Here is a 23,374-nt window from a genome sequence, read left to right on the forward strand (position 1 = left end):
AGGTCAATGGATTCATGGACAAATATGTGGCATTGCAAAACAAAGGTCTCCCTGGCTTACTGAACAACGCAGGAAGGCTACTTACACATGAGCAGTATGCCAAGAGGGTGAACACATTCACTACAAATCAGATCACTGAAAGGCCCAACACCTCAGAGGAAACAGGGCCAGCTACAGGACAAATTCTCTACAACAGGGTAGAGAATTTATTCTTTATAATGAATGAAATTAAACACCTGTTTGAAGTGCCTCCCAATTTCTATAAATACACAGAGGCAGATGAGACTTTGGATGCAATTCTTAGAGATCAACTGCCCACATAGGAATGGTGGACTAAGACAATACAGATGATCTTATAGACCAGGAAGCCATTCACTAAGTTTTTTCATCAAAAAATACAAGTTGGCATGCACAGGAAAACTTAGTAAAATCAGCATGCATGAAAAGGGAAAGGCTGAGCCAACTCAGCAGATCATATTCGGCCAAGAAAAACAAGATTGACAGCTAACAGGTAACAGGGCCGAAAAGCTACAGCACAACAGCCATAAAGGCACATTTCCAGCATTAAAGCAGAACGTTCAAACCGACTAAGTGGCCTCCAAGGGTCAAAGTATCTCCTGATAGATATAAAGGGCATTCATTTTGTATTAATAGCAGCAGTAACTGCTTTTCTGATATTTTGTAAAAGTTGGTAACGTATTTAATTATCAGATAACTCAGCGGTTCAGATATTTTGGAACCGATTGTATAAATTCCCCCTCGCATAAGCTTGCAGGGGTTGTTGATTTCCTCTTGAAGAGATCCTATGTTGTAATTTATTCATTGTTTAATAAAAGAAGTGATGGAATCTCTCAAGTTATGAGTTGTTTGAATGCGTTCATGGTGTTTGTTAAAAGTTGCAGGATCCCTGTGCATCTCACAATACAATAAGTCTTCTGTAACTCTCTTCGTTATGTGTTTCAGTCTTTTACAATCCATACATGTTTCTAAGTTCTAGTATTTAGCAGCAAAGAAAAAGAATAGCTTCAGGATTTATTCATGAAATACCCTGAGCTCAATCTATGTTGTAAATGAATGTTTTCTTCAGTTATAATCTTGATAAGTGTAATTCTTAATTGCTGCACTTTCAGAATATATCTTTCACAGTGACCCTTGTTTCAGGAATTCAAGTCTGCTCCTCTGTAATATACTTCACTTTCACACCACTAGCTTAGTGGAAAATTCTTAATTGCTTTCCATTGGCTAATCATACATCATCACCACAGTTTTAAGTTCGTTTGTTGGAATACCCAATAGGCCCTGCAGTCTGAACACTCCCACTTAAGCATTTCAAACAATTCACAGCTCTAGACTCCATTTCCCAATGAATTACAACTGTCTGAACACTACATCTTAGTTATTGAAAGATATCATTCAACCAAAATTCAAACCAAACCCTCACTTCATAACTAGCCTAAAATCCTCACAAAACAGAGATAAATCTTAAAGAGAGAGCCCTCTCTGATTATAGTTTGGCTAGAGACTGTAATCCAAAGCTTGGTTAGTGGTTACCCCGGCCGTATTCCCTTGGGAGTCATAGGGAACAACCTGGGTGTTAACATAATTGGCGAATCCGTTGGGGACCAAATTATTTTTCAACTATTGTCTGTCTATAGACAGTGGTTCTAAAAATTTGAGCAGTCCCTTGAAACAGTTCTAAAAATATCCTAAAATATCAAAAAACAAGTTCAGAAGCTGGCTCCTAAAAGGGAACCTAGACACACTAGGTCAAACCCTGACCCCAATCCACCAGCTATTTTTGAAAATCCTAATACCATCCCCAAGATCATTAGGAAGCAGCGGGAACAGGAGACCCTTGCTGACTCAAGTCCTGAGACAGCTCATCCTAACCCTGTTCCAACTCCAATCAAGGTTCTATTTCGGTCTACCCTTGGTTCCCCCAATTCAACATCCACATCTCAAAGCCCTCCTTTCACACCTCCATCCACTACACATATTCCCTTGACCAACACTCTAGTTTCCACCTTTCCCACTACCCCTGTTATACCAATCATTCATGCTATCCCTGTTAACCCTCTAAATCCTGCAAATATGGCTAATATATATGCACCCCTGCAGTTACCTGCCAATGCTCCAACTCTACCTCAGGACTATCAATCCAAGATCTCATATTTTGACTCCACTGGCCCTTTCACGGCAATTCAGCATGCCAGAAGGATGCAAGACCACTTTGAAAACTATGAAATAGATGATGACAGTGTGAGAATGAGAATCTTTGTTTAGAGCCTCACAGGGGATGTAAGAACTTGGTTTAGATCACTAGCTACAAATACCATCACAACTCCTGATGACCTTTATCAAGCCTTTACTAATAGGTGGGAGAAGAAGAAAGATCCCCTGCACATACTTGGTGAATATGACACAATCAAACGAGGTCCTCAAGAGACCGTCTTGGAGTATTGTGCAAGATTCAATAATGTATATAACGCAATACCACAGAATTTAAGACCTCCCCCTGATTTAGCCTTGTACAAATTTCCTGATGGTTCTGACCCTGATATGGCATATCAATTGAAAGAAAGGGCACCTGAAACCCTTGAAGAAGCCCAAAAGGTTGCTGTCACAGTAGAGGCTAACCTGATTGCCAAAAGAAACAGGGCAAGATTAGAAAAGAGAACCACTTTCAAACAAGAACCCTCAGCCTTTGATCAAAAACTGGATGCAATACTCACTGGCATGAAGAGATTGGGGGACAAAGTAGAATCAGTTGAGAGAAAGTCGTCATGGGATGCACCACAAAATAACCCTAACAGGAATCCAAACTTTAGGAGAAATCAAAACCCAAATGTTGGCAAGACCGGTTCTGACCCAGACATAAGACCTCCTTTCCAGGAAAACTATACTGAGGCATCCACTTCGGATGAACAAACAGATGACACCCACATTAACCTGATGGGCTTGAATGATGAGCAGCAAGTTTTTCTAAGTCAAGAGGATCATAAAGATGATGACATTCAGCAATTCCAAACCAGGTCAGGTGAGTCATTTGACTTTAAATAAGGATATGACACAGCTGTTTATGAAGTTCATAAACAATATAAGCTAAGAAGCAGAACGATAAATGTGACACAGCCTGACAAGACAAAGGACACAAGACAGCCTAAGAAAGCTACTATCACAGAACCAAGTGAAAAAACTGGTCCAATTACAGATGAGGTAACAGTTGAGGAAATAGCTGTAACTTCTCCCTCAAAACAGCAACCAGTAGAGTCATCACCCTTGCAGCCCAACCCAACTAACATTCCTCAAGAGGTCAGTAACAAGGACAAGCTTCAAGATCAAGATAAGAATCAAGAAGAAAACCTAGTGAACAAGGAAAAGGCTGCCACCCACAACACCAAGATCCAATCTGAAAGACACTTTGGCTTAGAAGCTGAAATTGGCAAATTGAAGGTAGTTGTCCCTCTTTCAGAACTAACCAAGCATGACATTTATAGACAACAAATCAAGAAGTCCCTTCAGCTAACTCGTAATAAAGATAATGTAAATGTGTTAGATGACACCCCAGAATTTCTTTTCGGTCCAGAAGTTGATGGAAAAACAGTCGTTGCAGGTATCTTACCTTTTTATGTCAGTTTACATGTTCATGATAAGATACTACACAATGCAATGTTTGATTCAGGTGCCTCACACAATTTGATGCCCAAATCAGTCATGGAAAGATTGAATCTAGACATTACAAGACCATATAAGGACCTATTCTCATTTAACTCCAGCCAAGTCAAGTGTCTAGGCTTATGTGTGTCCCTTGTTCAGTACCCAAATAAAACAATTCTCATGGATGTGGTGGTTGCTGATATCCCACCTAAATATGGGATGCTGTTATCAAGATCATGGGGGCTAAACTCCAAGGTTCCCTACAACTAGACATGTCATATGCAACCATCTCTGTCTTTGGGCAACCAAATAGACTATACAGAGAAACACTTATGAAATACATGGTCAGCAGTGAAGAAAAACCTCAAAATTTTCCCATATATGCTGTTCATTCTGACATAGACTCATATATTCTTTTCAATGACAATACAGGTCTTACAAATAATGATGTTGAAACCAAAACACTTGAGCAAGACCAGGATATTAATGAACAAGCTGCTGCTCAAGAAATCAAGCTACTTCAATCAAGTGATCAGACTGTCCTAGAAGACAAACCAGGTGAAAAACCAGAGCTTCAACTCACTATCCCAGATCATAGAGAAATTATTAAATTACCCCTAGAAAAAGAGAACCTATGGTTTCTATAATTTGATGGGTCAGTCAACAAGTTAGGGGCAGGAGCAGGGGTTTGGATACATAATAAACAAAACAGTCATACAGAGGGCCAAGCCTATAGGTTAAACTTCAGATGCACCAACAATATGGCAGAATATGAAGCTCTCTTGTTAGGGCTTAAGCTAGTAAAATCCTTACAAGCCATAAAGGTTTCAATTATGGGAGATTCAGACTTGATCATCCAACAAGTAAAGGGAAATTTTGTTACTAATGATAAAAGACTGAGATCTTATAGGTCTGCTGCTGCTGAACTACTACAGTCCTTCACTGAATTCCAGATTACCAAAATTCCTAGAACCCATAATCTGCATGCCCATAGCTTGGCCACATTTGCAAGTACCTGCAAGCTACCTTTTGAGCCCCACCATTGCTTTACAGTTGAGGTAAAACACAGACCTTCTGTCCCAAACAATGTCAAGGACTGGCAAGTATTTGAAGATGATGCACAAATAAATAATTTCTTGACCTTGCAACAAGAATTTGTAGGACTAAATATTGACACTGAAAGAGCAAGTCAATCACAAATACTTGAAAGAGCAAGTCAATCACAAATACCTGATCAATAGAATCATAAGCCAATATAACCTAAAACAGCTAACCAATCCTACATCCAACAATTTTCAACAAAGACAACATACTAGAAATTCAACAAATCAGTTGTGAAGAAGTGGCTGATGCTGAAGCTGAAGTGATACAATTGAAAGATAATTTTCTTCCAACAGGCCTAACTCCACTAGAGGATATTTTTTATTCAAATGATGTCCCTAGAAAACCAAAAATGTAGCCCCTTAACTCTGCCATCGAGGAATGCAACATTGGAACCATGGAAAAGCCCAAGATAATAAAATTGTTTGCGTCCCTACCTCCTGATCAGAAGCCCAAATACATTGACCTTTTCAAAGAGTTCCAGGATGTCTTTGCATGGAGTTATGAGGACTTAAAATCCTATGACACCTCTGTTATCCAACACACAATCCCTCTCAAGCCAAATCAAAATCCATTTAAGCAAAAATTGAGAAGAATAAACCCTATGCTCCTCCCTGCAATTGAGAAAGAGGTACAAAAAATGTTTAAGGCTGGTATCATAGCACCAATCAGTTTTTCTGATTGGATCTCAAATTTGGTACCTACAAGAAAGAAAACTGGTGAAATAAGACTTTGTGTTGATCTTAGAAATCTAAACCAAGTGTCCCTCAAAGACAATTATCCCTTACCTAAGATGGATCACATTCTCCAAAGAGTGGTAGGAGCATCAAGGATCTCATTACTTGATGGATTCTCAGGCTTTAATCAAATCCTAGTACACCCTGATGATCAAGACAAAACTGCATTCACAACCCCACGGGGAACTTTCAAATATGTAAAAATGCCTTTTGGATTGAAAAATGTAGGGGCAACCTTTCAAAGGGCAATGGACATTGCTTTTGCCAAAGAGATTCATGACTTCCTTGTCATTTATTTGGATGACCTCACACCTTTCTCAAAATTAGACCAAGAAAATTTGAAACACTTGAGGCAGATCTTCCAAACATGCAGGAAATATGGAATTTCCTTGAATCCAAAGAAGTCCCTGTTTGGTATGGAAGAAGGAAAGCTCTTAGGGCATATCATTTCAAAGGATGGCATCAGAATTCACCCAGGTAGGATACAAGCTATCTTGCAAATGCCCCACCCAAGAAATATCAAAGAATTGCAAGCCTTCTTAGGGAAAATTAATTTCTTAAGAAGGTTTATCCCAAACTTAGCAGAACTAATCAGATTATTAAACAACATGCTAAAAAAGGATTCAAAAGTGAAATGGACAGTTGAAGCAAATCAAGCCTTTGAAGGCATAAAATTGGCCCTCACCCAAACCCCAATCTTAACCAACCCTCAATTTGATAGGGAATTTATCATATTTTCCTTTGCTTCCCAACACACAATTGCTGTTGTCTTATTACAGAAAGATGACCAAGGAAATGAAAAACCTATTGCTTTTTTTAGCAGAGCTCTTAGAGATGCACCCCTGAAATACCAGATCATGGAAAAGCAAGCATATTCTTTGGTCAAAGCTATTAAAGACTTTAGGATCTACATCCTATACTCCCATGTTATAGCCTATGTACCAAGCCCAATTGTGAAAGACATACTTACTCAAGAGAACTTAGAGGGCAGAAGAGGAAAATGGATTGCCAACATTTTAGAATTTGACATTGAAATAAAACCTACAAAACTAATAAAAGGTCAAGGTTTGGCCAAACTGATGACAGAAGAAAACTTCCAAGCCCTAGACATAAACCAGCTGGACAATGAACCAGAGCTGGCGACTCCAAAGATCAATGTAGCCTTTGAACAATCCCCTTGGTATTCTGATATATGTTATGTGTTACAAAACCTGTGTACTCCACCAGGATTGTCCAGAACTAAGTGTAGGTTCCTAAAAATGAAAGCTTCTAAATTTTGCGTTATAAATGGCAATTTGCTTTGGAAAAACCATGAGGGTATACTTTTAAACTGCTTGATTGAGAATGAAACTAACAATGTCACCAAAGAATTTCATGCAGGTGACTGTGGTGGACACTTGTATTGGAAGTCCACTATGGATAAAATACTGAGGGCTGGTTACTATTGGCCCACTGTTTTCTCTGATGTCAAGAAATTCACTACCTCATGTCATAAATGTCAAGTGTTTGAGGGAAAGAGAAAGTTACTACCACTTCCTTTGAGGCCTATTGCAACAGAGAGACCTTTTCAACAATGGGGCTTGGATTTCATTGGGGAAATTCACCCTTCATCTTCAGGCCAACATAGATGGATTCTAACAGCTACAGACTACTTTACTAAATGGATTGAAGTTGTTCCATGCAGACAAGAAAATTATTCCACTATCATTCAGTTCCTTGAGACCAGTATTCTTTCTAGATTTGGTTGTCCTCATAAAATAATAACAGACAATGTTGTTGCCTTCAGATCTAAGAAGATGGTGAATTTCTGTCACAAATTTCACATTACCTTGGGCCATTCTACTGCATATTATCCCCAAGGAAATGGCCTTGCTGAATCATCAAACAAAAGCCTTGTAAACATCATAAAGAAGGTATTGGAAGAAAATAAAAGAATTGGCACAAGAAGCTTGTGAATGCCTTATGGGCAGATAGACTAACAACCAAAAGATCAATTGGGGTCAGCCCATATGAGCTAGTCTATGGATTAGAGGCCAAATTCCCTTCATCACTAGGGATCCCTGTTATGAAACTACTTCAAGAGACCCAAGCTGAGCCCAATGATATGCAAAGGAGGGTAAATCAAATTATATGTTTACAACAAACTAGAGACCAAGTTTACAGCAGAGATCAAGTTTTGCAAGAAAAGTTAAAGAAAGCCTTTGACAGAAGGACCAAGGCGGAAGATTTTAATGTTGGAGACAAAGTCCTCAAGTGGGATTCAAGAAGAGAAGATAAGGGAAAACATGGAAAATTTGATTCCCTTTGGAGAGGACCATTTGCTGTTCAAGCAGTACAAGGAAATAATACTTACTTCCTTAAAAGTCTTAATGAAACTGATTTGGATGAAGGTCCTGTGAATGGCAGGATGTTGAAGCACTATTTTGACTACCATCCATAAGTGCAACCTGAGGTTCCCTTGTACATATCCAGGTGTATATATTACTTTCTGTTAAATATGTAAAAATGCAGTTTCTCAAGTTTATAAGGTATCAGCATAAGGCAAATAAGTTCAGAGATTTACCAAGATGGGAAGAGCACAAGTTTGGCATTTCAAAGCAGCATACTTCAAACTTTGGTAAAAGCAGTCAAGGGCCCAAGGCATTCTGACCTGCTGTTCTTGGCCTTTCAAATGGAAAATCCATTCCCATGTGGAGCCACTGTTAGATACCCATATCAATAGGTTTCATATTTCATGATTGGCAAAGAAAGTTCCACATATGCTCTGCTTTGGTGATACAAAGATCCCATATTTCCATGACAAAACAATGTGTGTATATAGCTTTATGTTGACTCAATTTTGATGGATGGTCCAACAGACTAATCTGGATCATGCCATGTTTCAATTTTCTGTTGTAGAATAGAGAAAGAAGTCTGTCCAAACTGTTTAATCTTGGCAGACCAGTAGCTTAGGTAGAGAATTAAGGTTCCCAACTGCTTAATCTGGGACCTTGGAAGCAATAAGGGTAGTGCTAGATAGACAATCAAAAGAAAAAGCCAATGGAAAATAAAAGGCACATATGGGTCTGCAAGTCCAAGTGCACCCTCCAAGAAGAAACAAAAAATGCTAGGCAAGCAGATGGGTAGGTAGATAGGGTTGCAGAAATGTCATTCCTTTCCAACTGAATCTTGCTGGTCAAAACAAGGAAAGCATCAATGGATAGAAAAGCTCCTCTTCTCTATCACTTTGCTGTAACACAATGGAGCATGTCTAACTTCCTTTTTCCCTTTCTCATATTCATTACTAACATCCCTACACCAGTGGTGTTCATGAAAGAATTCAAGGTTTTATGTTGGTTCTGGTTTCCTTTAGAGCCACATTTCTTGTCTAAAAATTCTTTTCATTTTGATCTACTTCCTATACTAAGTTGATTTCATACAAAAACTTAGTGTTTCACCCCTTCCCCCACTCTTACTAACCCCTAACTTCTTATTATCTAAATCCCCTATGTTCCCCTTTTCCCTACTATTATAAACACTATGGTGTATAAACCCCAAGCATGCTATAAATACCCCTTCCCCTTGGCACTATAGCCATATGTTCACAGTCAGGGATTAAAGTGACATCCGGTCACTTTAAGAACCCAAACCCTACCCCTTGTCCCCCTTCAGAAGTTATCCAAACCATTAACCCCTTCATTTGCTAAAAAACCTTGTAAAAAACCCCTTTTTACCCATAACCCGCTTTATTTGCAAAAAGCATACAAAAACCCACTTTTTCCCGTTTACCCAAAGTCTTAGCGCTATGCGCATTTTTGTAAAAACATTGAAAAAACCATATGAATCGCCAAATTCCCAAAGGTCCCGCCGGGCGCAAATTTCAAAAGAAATATTATTTTAATCCCGCCCGCATCCGTATCGTCCGGCCAGCTCAACGATCCGTCGACCGTCGGATCAGGCCCTTTCCATCCAAAGGCGCTCGTGCATATCGGACCGGCCCCGACGTCTGAAAGATACCTTCCGATATCTGTCAGAGGGTGACGTCAGGCCTCTGCCACGCGTCACCCCCACATCGTATCGGAGGTACCTCTGACAATTCCGCTTCCGTATGGAAGGTGGTGCAATGTGAAACCGCTAACCACTTCCAGTTTCGGTTAATCCGTCCTGCCTACGTCACTGCTAGCATCACTACTACGTCAGCGCTGCGTCGGTACGCCCCGTCCACCATTGCTCCACATGTCTGCCACCTCACCATCCCCGTGGACCTCTCTTATGCCACCACATCACCCGATGACGTCATGCTAACATCATCCGACCTTGACCCCACCTAATGACGTCATGCTGACGTCATCCAAAAAAGGCGCCAATGTTCCAAAAATCCATATTTTGGCCAAAATGTCGCGTTTTTTTCACTTTTTGCCAAAAAAACTTTTGTTTTTTCTGCATGGTTTTTACGTCCAACTGCGCACCAACCTGCTGAACTCGACCTGGAGACAGCTGGTGCGCCATTTCCACCTGCATTCGTGTCCATTATTCTTTGTATACCAGGTATTTATCCTTGTGAATCCCTCCTGCACCTGGTTTCGTCTGTAAATTGCCAAGAAAGCTTAAAACACTGAGAAACTTATAATTCACTGGCAAATCCCCTGTGCCTAGCCCCCATTTACACTCTAAGGTCGAAATTCACTGGTTGAGCCTTGTTTGCCCGAGTTTTTTACCAATAAATGCATTCTGTTCGCGCAATCGCGAAATGGTAACCCAAACTGTACCAATTTGCTGAGAAAAAGAGTTTAAGACCAGACATTTGTCTTATCCATCCTTTAAGCAGTATTTCAATTGCTGCAATTGACCATTTATCCTCTGTCCCTCAGTAATTTACCTTTCTGTTCAAAGAAAACTCTGTGGTGTTGCTCTGCACAGTAACACCAGTTTATAAACGACATAAATCCTAAAAGTAACCATGGATCCACCAGTAGCTCCTGTAGCATTGAATATTGCTCCTCTAAATGCCCCTCAGAGACAATTGGAGTGGCAGCCTCTAGCAGACCTGGATTATCAGATAGCAGAAGAAATGCTAATGCACAGCAAGTACCACATTCATTTGCTGAATGAGTTGAGGATTAAACATGAGGCTGGAACAGATGTATTGGGCATTTGGGATTCTTTCCTCCCTCTATTCAAACTCCCTCAGGTCAACCAGTTTCCTGACCTGATCCACCTGTGTGCTAAATCCTACGACGCCACTCAGAGGGCTGTGATTGACCCTTCAGGCTCAGTTGTTTTCTATGTCACCCCTGAAGCCATCAGAGAGATTCTCCATTTCAAAACTGAGAAGAAATTAGTCCCTTTATCACTGGCTGATCTGATAAAGAAAGGAGCGAAATTGACAGATGCCCAGATCACCAAACTAAATCAATTATATATCGACTCAGACACAGTGAAGTACCCTCCCATTTCTCATGTTTACCTAAACCAATTGGGCAGGGACCTTGTAGACATGATCAGTCCCATTCTGGGCTATAATTCTATTGAGTTTGTTGATGAGACTGTGCTGGTGATGATGCTCATGTTTGCCCCTGGCAAGTCTCCAATTTTCTATGACTATGCCACTTATATATCTGACAAAATACATGAGCAATTGATGAACTTACCAAGAGAAAAGGTGTTCAGATACACCTCCTACATCTACCACTTGATTTTGTATTATCAACATGAGAAGTTCCACTTTGCTATGAAGACAGTGGATGCACAAGGAAATACAAGGTCAGTGGTGTATTGGTCCTCTACCTTCCACTGCAGATCTATTTCTCCATACACTTATTGTGAATTTATAGACCTCTTCATCCACCCAGCCATGTCTCTAATAATGAGCTCGCCTCCTCCTAGGCTAACTGATGAGATGCAGAGGATTCTTCAGCTGTCCAAGGCATACAACATCGGGGATTGGTATTATTACCAACACCACACAGTCATCAGAATATATGGGTGTGAGCTGCCCCCATACAGATTGGCCAGATATGTGCCCATGAGATTGTCTGCCCTGGAATACTTCAGGCAATTTGGGAATGTTGATGTGCTGCACTTTTCAAGCAGAGGCAAGAAAGCACAACTCAAGGTCAGAAACCAATTAGGCCACTTCATCTACAACAAAAGGGAGGAAGGTTGGCAAGAAGCCGACAGCATGTTAGGATCCCTTGGCCTACAGACTAGTTTCCTTTGGAAACCTTATGACCCCAATCACTTCATAACTCTAAGAAGGGTCAAGTATAGGCTGTCTGGTTATGACCATGTAAGGTTGCCTCACATAGAAAAATATGCAAATCAAGTAAAATGGAGGAGGGGAACCTTAGAGGAGGCTGCTACACAAGAAGAATTAAATCAAAGAGCAGTTAGAAATATCCAAAAGATGGCTGACTTGGAGCTTTGTGCACACGTGTTTACTCTTCCAAGCACTCAAGTGGGAGCAGCTGCATCTTCCTCCACAACAAATCAGCAAGCTGTTAAAGCTACTGAGCAAACCTCAAGCAAAGGAAAAGAAAAGGAGATGGAACCAGAACATCCACCTCATGAGGAGGCACAACAGCAACAACAACAGGTACAACAGGAACAAGTGGGGCAGCAAGAGAAAGGGCAACCATTACAGCAAGAAAAGGCAGCTGAAGCCCCAATTTCCACTGAGCAACAGCCTCAGGACACGGTATCTCCTAGGCCAGAAATGACAGTGGAGGCCTCAGTCCTCCTAACCCCACAAAAAGAAGACATAAGCAGAAAGAGGGACAGAGAGACTCCCCTCACAACAACAACGACTCAAGGGGAGAAAAGACACAGAATGAATCCCCTTTCAGAAGAGGAAATGCCTTTGGGGCAATCTTTGGGCATGGGCCCACCAAGTCTGGAGGCCTCAGGAAGTTCCTTCCAGCAGGAACAAGAGAGGATGATGGGAGGAGAAGTCAGCTCCTCAAGCCAGCAGAGAGAAGGTGAACTGAGCATCAAACAGCAGTTCTTTGACATAAAGAGGAGGAATGAGCCAATAAAGATACAACTATATAATCATTTGTTGAAAATGGCTCCCACCAACCAGCAAAGGCTCATGTCTGCATATGATGTTAATGAAGGCAAAATGATCATGAGTCACTTCATGCCAACTGCATTTCAGCCACAGTCCCCTTCAGACTACTTGAGGACCAATCTTGAGGCCCTTTCCAAGGACATCCACCCAATGGACAAAATCGAATTGCATAAACAAACGGGTGAGATGGTGTATGCCTCCTTGGCAGACAGGACACTCGATAACTACAGGCTAGAAAATAGCCTAAATAATACAGCTGCCCAACTTGAGTTGGAGAGAGCATCCTCTCAAGCAAAGGATAACAGGATCAGGGCCTTAGAAGATATAATCATAGAGATTGGACATGATCCCAAGGACATCAAGGGCATACAAGAAATATTGAAATTGAGGGATGCAGACATGGCAGCTTTGAGGAGAAAGATCAAAATCCCAGCAACAATTCACCCTCAAACAGATGAAGTTGCCCAGCTGAGACATGATCAAGATGCCACAGCTTTGCTGGTGTCTTTATATAAACAGCTAATCCAGAATCGAGAAAAGCTGGGGTAATCAGAGGCTGCACAGGCAGCATTGCAAGCATCATTACAGCAAAAGGAAGGAGGCCAATCATCTCAGCCTCCTCCAGAAATAATTAACCTGGAGGAACCTCCTCAAACCACAGCTCCTCCTACTGAAAAGACAACACCATCTACATCAGCAACTGCACCAACAACAACAGAGCAGGCTCCAAGCCTGGACATGCAGAAGCTCAAGAATGAAATAAAAGCCCTGGAAGCCCAAATGGCAGAGCTAAATGAGGCCAGGGAGAGTCTAGCCAAGCTCAATGAGAGGTATGATAAATACAAGCAGACTGTGGCAGAAAAGGGCAGGGAAATAAAAGCCCTCAAAGACAGGATAAAGGAGCTGGAGAAGGAGCTCACACTGGATAAAGTGACAGCTGAGTTCAAGACAGTCTTATGGGCCAACATTGGCCAATCCATCACTGACCAATGGCAATATATTGAGACAATTCATGAGCAGTTGGAGCTCATTGCAAAAGCACAGAGGGAAATCCAGAGATCAAGGGCATCTCTAGGCAATATGCCTGAGGTTTCCAATAGAATGATCAATGTGCTTAACAACAGAACAAGTGCTCAGTTAACAACTATGGGAATCTCCAATAGGACTGAGACTATTTTATTAGTAAATAGGGTCCTAACATAAAGAAACCTGGTGCAGACACTAGAGAGAAGGACCCAGGACATGCAGACAGAGGTCAATAGGTTCATGGACAAATATGTGGCATTGCAAAACAGAGATCTCCCTGGCTTACTGAACAACACAGGAAGGCTACTTACACATGAGCAGTATGCCAAGAGGGTCAACACATTCGCTACAAATCAGATCACTGAAAGGCCCAGCACCTCAGAGGAAACAGGGCCAACTAGAGGACAAATTCTCTACAACAGGGTAGAGAATTTTTTCTTTATAATGAATGAAATTAAACACCTGTTTGAAGTGCCCCCCAATTTCTATAAATACACAGAGGCAGATGAGACTTTGGATGCAATTCTTAGACATCAACTGCCCACACAGGAATGGTGGACTAAGGCAATACAGATGATCTTATAGACCAGAAATCCATTCACTAAGTTTTTTCATCAAAAAATACAAGTTGGCATGCACAAGAAAACTTAGTAAAATCAGCATGCATGAAAAGGGAAGGGCTGAACCAACTCAGCAGATCATATTCGGCCAACAAAAGCAAGATTGACAACTAACAGGGCCGAAAAGCTACAGCAGAACAGCCATAAAGGCACATTTCCAGCATTAAAGCAGAACGTTCAGACCGACTAAGTGGCCTCCAAGGGTCAAAGTATCTCTTGACAGATATAAAGGGCATTCATTTTGTATTAATAGCAACAGTAACTGATTTTCTGATATTTTGTAAAAGTGTGTAACATATTTAATTATCAGATAACTCAGCGGTTCAGATATTTTGGAACCGATTGTATAAATTCCCCCTCGCATAAGCTTGCAGGGGTTGTTTATTTCCTCTTGAAGAGATCCTATGCTGTAGTTTATTCAGATTTTAATAAAAGAAGTGATGGAATCTCTCAAGTTCTGAGCTGTTTGAATGCGTTCATGGTGTTTGTTAAAAGTTGCAGGATCCCTGTGCATCTCACAATACAATAAGTCTTCTGTAACTCTCTTCGTTATGTGTTTCAGTCTTTTACAATCCATACATGTTTCTAAGTTCTAGTATTTAGCAGCAAAGAAAAAGAATAGCTTCAGGATTTATTCATGAAATACCCTGAGCTCAATCTATGTTGTAAATGAATGTTTTCTTCAGTTATAATCTTGATAAGTGTAATTCTTAATTGCTGCACTTTCAGAATATATCTTTCACAGTGACCCTTGTTTCAGGAATTCAAGTCTGCTCCTGTGCAATATACTTCACTTTCACACCACTAGCTTAGTGGAAAATTCTTAATTGCTTTCCATTGGCTAATCATACATCATCACCATAGTTTTAAGTTTGTTTGTTGGAATACCCAATAGGCCCTGCAGTCTGAACACTCCCACTTAAGAATTTCAAAAAATTCACAGCTCTAGACTCCATTGCCCAATGAATTACAACTGTCTGAACACTACATCTTAGGTATTGAAAGATATCATTCAACCAAAATTCAAACCAAACCCTCACTTCATAACTAGCCTAAAATCCTCACAAAACAGAGATAAATCTTAAAGAGAGAGCCCTCTCTGATTACAGTTTGGCTAGAGACTGTAATCCAAAGCTTGGTTAGTGGTTACCCCGGCCGTCTTCCCTTGGGAGTCATAGGGAACAACCTTGGTGTTAACAGCAACGATGAAAGAATCACATCAATTTTAGGCGTCATGTGGTTGCTGTATGAAAGCATGCTTGTCTAGTGTTTCCCAAACTCATATAGAGCCATATTTAGTATACTTTAATAGTTTGAACTAGATGCTCACTTTTCTTAATTTCGGTGTTTTTGTTAGTACTATTTTATGCACAGATTTATCTTTAAGAAAAGTGCACAGTAGAAAAGGGTTCTATATTTTGAGCAGGGGAAACTCTTCTATGTAGGAGGTACTCTATTCTAGGGAGCTCTTGTCATGCAAGTTAGGTTCTTTATCCTAGATAGAGTTCCAAGTCCTTTCCTCCTTGACAAAGTCCCTCCTAGACAAAACACTGGTGGATAGAATTCCAAGTTCCTAAATTTTCCAAAAACCGAGTTGACCCTACCTATCTAGCCTAAAATCCTTTATATTCCAGTCATCTCTTGGCTATGATTTCATAGACAGAGCCCTCTTTGGTTTCGTAGGGCTAGCTACCAAACTAAAAGTTTGGTCTTTGGTTACCTTCATTGATCTCCTCATTGGCCTGGGACATTATGGAGAATAACAGAGGGCATGATAGCTAGGGAGTGCCAAGGTGTTCTAGTGAATGTAAGGTTCCTAAGTCATGGAAAAATATAATGCTAGTTGTGAGATCATGCCTGCTAATGTGTGTTAGGGAATGTTAGGGCATGCTAACATGTGCTAGATAGTACAAAGACATGTCAAACAATCTAATATGTTCCAAGTACTAAGGCATGCCAAGATGTACAAGGGTTCCAAGTCCCTGCCTCCTCTTCTTCCATATTCTATCTACTTATGACATTTACATTGCAATATTTGGTGCATTTGATAGTTATATGTCATTTATAGGTTATAAATGTCTTCAAAGTTTCACTTCTAATTGAGTATTCAGCTGAACATATTGATTCTCTTATACATAACTATTTTTCCTTCCATCCAATTTTTATAACTTCAATAACCATTAGGTAGGGACCTGCAGCTTCGATGTTTCTTTGTTTTTTTAGTAAAATATTCTCGAGACTTTAATTTACTGAAAGTTGTAGAATTTACAATTTATGAAGTTTCAAGGTCTATTTCTTAAAAATATAATTCTTTAAAGCGTGCTAGCTCAATGGAAGAGCACCTTCTTTACAAGCAAGAGGTTGGTGGTTCGATTTAATCATGCCATGATATCCATATGGAATGGAAATGATTAATTTTTGGCGATGGAGTCTCTTTTGATCATCACCAATGAGCATTGGTGACATTTCTCGACCCTCACCAAAAATATGAAATGATGACAGTCAAAGAACACAACCATATATATGGATCAATAGTGAAGACCCTCAGAGGTCCGTAAGCATAAATCATTGTTTTTTATATGAAATGGTGATGGTCTTTGTCCATCATTATAGTCATTATTCGTGATGGACCTTTAATGTCACCACAACAACTATACTTCTAAAAATGTGGATTTTGGTGACAGTCAACGAACGTCACCATATATATGCACCAATAGTGACGACCATTAAAGATCCATCACAATAAATCATTGTTGTTCATATGAAATGGTGACGGTCACTATCTGTCATTATAATCAATATTCGAGATAGACCTTGAATGTCACTATAACACCTATACTTTTGGCAACGCCACCCTTGGTGACGTTCAGTTTTTGGTGACGAAGGCTACGGTCCATCACCATTGCTCATATGCAATGGTGATGGTCGTTACCGTCATTATAAATAATTATTTGTGACAAACTTTGAATGTCACTACAACACCTATACTTTTGGTGATGGCAACTTTGGTGACATTCAGTTTTTGGTGATGGAGGCTATGTTCCGTCACCATTGCTCATATGAAATGGTGACAGTCGCTATTCGTCATTATAAATCATTACTGGTGACAGACTTTGTATGTCACTACAACACCAACACTTTTGGCGAAGCCACCTTTGGTGACGTTCAGTTTTTGGTGACAAATACTCTCTTGACCATCATCAATGAGCTTATGGTGACATTTTTCACCCCTCACCAATGTCCCTTTTTCTTGTAGTGTATCTTCTTTAACATAATTTTGCATGCATTAGTAACAAGCAAATCACTAAGTGTTATATTTCCAAGAAAACACTAACATAATCTTGCATACACTTTGATATTATTTATAAAGCAAAGCTAACATAGTAGATATTTTCTTGTGCATGCAAATGCATCACATGCTTTCAGGAGTATTAGCCCAACAAGACATTTTCTTTGTTCCTACTATTATGTTTTCCTTTTCAAAGGGATTATGTTATGAACCAGCTCAATAAAAGGATAGAAAATATAGATCCACGCCTTAGAATTCAGCCTCTTTGAGGGGGAAACCTCCTTTACATTACATAAATGAACAATTCTTGGATGATTCAAATGACAAAACCTCCCTTCTATATATAGGAGTCTAAGTTGTCACAATATAACCCAGCCGACTTAACAATAATAATATAAAGCCACAAAAATAACAATAGAGGGATTCTATGGGGCACATTAATAACAATATGGGGGCAATAGGGGCACAACTATATTAATAAGGGATACAACTACAATAGTAATGGGGTAATCATTAGTATTATAGGGACCCAACATGCCCCTCTCCTTCAAAAAAGTGTTTTCCTCAACGCTTGAGTAGTTCTGGATGCTTCTGTATAAAATTCTCATCCTCGCATGTTGAATCTTTAGTGGATAAGTTCTTCCACTTGATAAGATACTCTGAAATTGATCGATTTTGTAGCTGTCGAGTTCTTGTTTCTATGACTGCTTCTGGTTCCAATATAATTTTCCCTTCCTCGTCAAGTTTTGGCAATATTGTTTGAATTGGGAGCTTGTCGCCTATAACCTTCTTTAAACATGAAACATGGAAAACTGGGTGCAATCGAGAAGCTGTAGGAAGCTCCAATTTGTATGCCATAGTACCAATCTTTTGCAACACCTTGTACGGACCATGATACTTTGGTGATAATTTATTATCCTTCTTAGCTTGCTTGAGGGACATACAAATTCCTTCTGAGTGCCCTCAAAGGGATAATTTATTATCCTTCTAAGTGCCATCCTAAGGGAAAAGTGTGCAATTCCATAAGAATATTTTGTTTTAGCTGGGAATTCTTACAGAGGTATAAGCGATCTTTGTACCATAATGAATCATTTTTGCAGCTAAATGTATTAAACGTACTAGAATCTTGTTGTAACTTTCAAATAAGTGCCCACACTTCTGGATCATTCTTCCATTCCTCCCTTGCTTTGTTTATCCACTCTGGTTGGATAATAGAAATGGCACACAACAATGCTTCCACATCCTCATCCTTTCTTGAGACTGAATCTGCCACTACATTTTGCTTCCCTTTTTTGTAGATGATTTCAAACTCATAACCCAACATCTTTGTGACCCACTTTTGTTGCTCTTCAGAGGATAATTTTTGTTCTAAAATGTATTTAAGGCTATCATGATCTGTTTTTACCTTGAGGTGTCTTCCCATTAGGTAGGGTCGCCATTTCTTAAGTGCATGGAGTATTGCCAACATTTCCTTCTCATAAATAGCTTTGTGTAAAAACTTTCCCTTGATTCGATGACTTTCAAAAGCAACGAGTCTTTCATCTTGCATTAAAACAACACCAATTCCATTTCCTGAAGCATCACATTCCACAACAAAGGTTTTTGTGAAGTCCAGTGTACTAAGACCAGTGCTTGGTAGATTGCCTCTTTAAGATGTTCGAAGGCCTTTGTTGCTGTTGGAGTCCATGAAAATGCATATTTCTTCAATAATGTTGTTAGAGGTGCTGCTATTCTCCCATAATCCTTAACAAAATTTCGATAATACCCTGTCAACCCGAGAAATCCTTAGAGATGCTTTATGGATGTGGGATTTTCCATTCCTTAATGGCTTTAATTTTGCTAGGGTCTACCTTAACTCCTTCATGAGATACAATATGACCCAGATATTCCACCTCTTGTACTCCAAAGAAACATTTGGATCTTTTTGCATATAATTGTTTCTCTTCCAATAGTTGTAGCACCCTGTCAGCATGTTCAACATGATCCTTCCAAGACTTGTTGTAGATTAGTATATCATCAAAAAATACTATCACAAATTTTCTAAGGAATGGTTTCAAAATGGAATTCATCAAACCTTGAAATGTTGAAGGTGCATTGGTAAGGCCAAAAGGCATGACCAAAAATTCATAATGACCCTCATGAGTTCTAAATTTTGTTTTCAGAATGTCTTCAGTCTTCATTCTAATTTGATGATATCCTGAATGAAGATCCAACTTGGTGAAGTAAATCAATCCATGCAATTCATCTAGTAATTCATCAATAACAGGAATGGGAAACTTATCTTTAATAGTGAGCTTGTTGAGCTCCCTATAATCTGGACACATGCGCCATGATCCATCCTTCTTTTGCACCAATACTATTGGAGCAGAGAAAGAACTTTAACTCGGTTGAATTATACCAGCCTCTAGCATTTCTGCAACCATACGTTCAATTTCACTCTTTTGGGGATAGGGATATCTGTACGGCCTGATGTTTGGAGGAACACTTCCTGGAATCAGATGAATAGCATGATCATCATCACGAATAGGTGGGAGACCTTTGGGAGTCTCAAATAGCTTGGAATGATTGTCCACGAATTTTTGGAGATCTGGAGAAATAGATGATTCCAATGTGGAAACGTCTAGTGAACATAATTGTGCAATTACACCTCTTTGTTCCTTTTTTAGAAGCTTTGTCATACCGTTAGAGCTAATTATCATTCTCGGTTTCCCTGCAATACCCCTTAATTCAACTTCCTTTCCTTCCACAGAAAATTTCATGAAAAGTTCTTGAAAATTAAAAGCTATTGTACCCAAGGATTGTAGCCATTGGACTCCTAGTACAACATTAGCACCTCCCATTGGAATGGAAAGCATTGGGCTAGTCAATATATATTATCCCATCGATAGCTTGATATTATGGCACTTTCCTGAACAATTTATTGTTCTTCCATTTGCAACCATCACTTGACACTCTCGTGCTGGATATAAGAAGTAATTCAATTCTTTTGCTACCTTACAATGAATAAAATTGTGGGTACTTCCCGAATCAATCAACACTGTTACCTTTTTCTTCTTGATTTGTACTTCTATCTTGATGGTTTTAGGAGTGGTAATTCCCACCAACACATTACAAGATATGGTTGGATTCATTTCTTCTTTATCTAAGCTTTGTTCCTGGAGTATATCCTCTTATTTTGACCTTTCTTGCTCCTTTTCTTCTTCCTCTTCACAATCTATGTAGAATAATTTCTTCTCGGCACACTTATGACCTTTAGTGTATTTTCTATCACAACTGTAACAAAGCCCTTTTGCTCTTTATTCTTCCAATTGTTGTGGTGTCAACCTTATAGGTTGTGGAAGACTAGGGGAAACAACACTTCCATCTTTATAATTGTGAGTGGTATGCTTCCTGGTTGCCATAATTTTTCTTTCCATTTTTCTTGCTAACCTGAATGCCTTCTCTAATGAATCAGGTTCCCAAAGGCAAACATCATGTTGGATATTATCCTTTAAAGTCCCTATCAACACATCAATCCTATGCTCCTCTGGAATATTTTTTACCCTTATGTTCAATTTTTGGAACTCCTCAATGTGCTCCATTATTGAACCCTTTTGTTTGAGACTTATCAATTGGCTAAAAAAGTTGTTGCTTTCTGTATCCTCATAATGTGCTGTCAATTCTTCCATAAAAATTGCCCAAGTGACAATTTGTTTACGAGAGCAAAGCCATTGATACCATACGAATTGATTTGGTTCCAAAGATAAAGTTGCAATATGTACCTTTTGTGTGTTTTGCACATTATTGAGATCGAAAAATTTCTCCATCTGTAATATCCATGTTGCGGGATCCTTGCCATCAAACTTCCTCATATCAATTTTCGAAATATGGTGGGTCTTCGATCCCACATTAGAGTATATGAAATCATGATTAACATTTCTTTTGTTAGCATCATGAGTTTCCTTTACTACCTTTTCACCATTAGTAAGTATTTCTTGTAGAAAATTTGTCAAATCTGTCTTCAAATTTGTCATGTCTCTCTTCAAATATGTCTTCAAATCATCAATCTTAGCTTCCATTCCCTTTATCTTAGATTCCACGCCATTTATATTAGCTTATGTTAGCTTTTGTGAGAGTGAAATTTGCCGCACTTGGTCTTGTAATTTTGATATATCATGTAGCATTTCTTCCTCTTCTTCATCAGTCATGCTAGGGCTTTCAAGTTTCTTACTAGGTGTTTTCATTTTCTTTCCTCAGGGCATCAGTTACCGATAGCAATGCTCTACTATTCCCTTTTAATTCCTTCAAAATAATTTTCCAAACCAAGCTTAAGCAAAAATTTAAAAAAATCTACACACCTTTTTTCACTTTGTAGGAGCTCGATATTGTCTCTGATGTCTCTTTGTAATTTCGGATCATCCAGTTCTAAAATTGCAACATATAGTATCCCCCTGTCTCCTCTTTCCAATGCCACCAGTCTGATCCCAATTGGATTCTCCAAGGAAGAGTTATGTCAAATCTCCCACAGTGACCTGATTATAGACTAGTTCAGTAGAGCAAACTTGTATGACGTGCCACGCGTCCCTGTTTCGACCTTTGGCTTTGGAAAAGGTATACAAGAAACTACAATCCGTCCTCTTTCTATACCTTCTTACAAAATTTCAATCCGATGCTTAGAGAGAAAGTTAGGATGATTTCCCCCAGGTCACCTATTTGGAATGTAATTCGGGAGTCTGCAAAAAGACCAACTTCCTCAGATCATATCTCCACAAATATAGTGCGAAAATATCTACAATTTATATCCGGGATTCAACGCGATGTCTTCTAAAATTGTTTTTTTTTAGCTTCTGAAACATCGCAGAAAAAAGGTTATAGCAAAGATGCCACGATGACTTGGTTGGAGCAGAAAAACCCTAGAATCCAAAGCTCTGATACCAAATATTATGAATTAGCTCAAGAAAAAGATAGAAAAGATAGATCCATGCCTTAGAATTCAGCCTCTTTGAGGGGGAAACCTCATTTACATTACATAAATGAACAATTGTTGGATGATTCAAATAACAAAACCACCTTTCTATATATAGGAGTCTAAGGAGTCACAATATAACGCAACCGACCTAACAATAATAATATAAAGCCATAAAAATAACAATAGAGGGATTCTATGGGGCACATTAATAACAATATGGGGTCAATAAGGGCATAAAAATATTAATAAGGGATACAACTACAATAGTAATGGGGTAATCACTAGTATTATAGGGACCCAACAGATTAACGCAATAGATTCTATACTTATACATGTGAATCAATGTTATTTTCCAAAACTGGCTTTTCCACAGGAGAGTTATTTACAATGGCTGTTATGTATAAAATGCAAGCTCTATTTCAAACAAATTTAATATAATAGTTATAATTTCATGCTCACAAGTACTTGTCCTCTCCAACATAGCATGACATGATAAGTTTTTCTTCTTGCATGTGAAAAATATATATTATTTCCAAATGAAACTAACTAAATCTTGCATGCAAAAAGTACATTTATTTTCAAAGGGGTAAAACTATAACATTTATTCTTTCATGCATGAAAAGAGACATTTTCTTCTTACAAAAAGATATAGACCAATAACTATACATAATATTCTGCCAAAAGAAAAGTAATACCATATCCAATGTCTTTAGATGTGAAAAGACATATTATTCTTCCCAAAAAAAATGCTAATACAACCAATATTTTTCCATTTCACCTTCCTTTTCACCAGAAATCCAATAGCAAAACTATACTTTTCCATGAATGCAAGAGTATGTGTTTCTCTATAGAATCTTCCAAAAAAAATATGAACACAATAAAGCATACGTTTACCCATTTTCCTCTCCAAGAATCTGATTCCATACTATATAGAAGGACATGTTTTTA

The sequence above is a fragment of the Pinus tabuliformis genome, chromosome 7 (assembly GCF_031772625.1).
Source record: "Pinus tabuliformis cultivar Carrire ecotype Pingquan chromosome 7, CPIR1, whole genome shotgun sequence".
NCBI lineage: Eukaryota > Viridiplantae > Streptophyta > Pinopsida > Pinales > Pinaceae > Pinus > Pinus tabuliformis.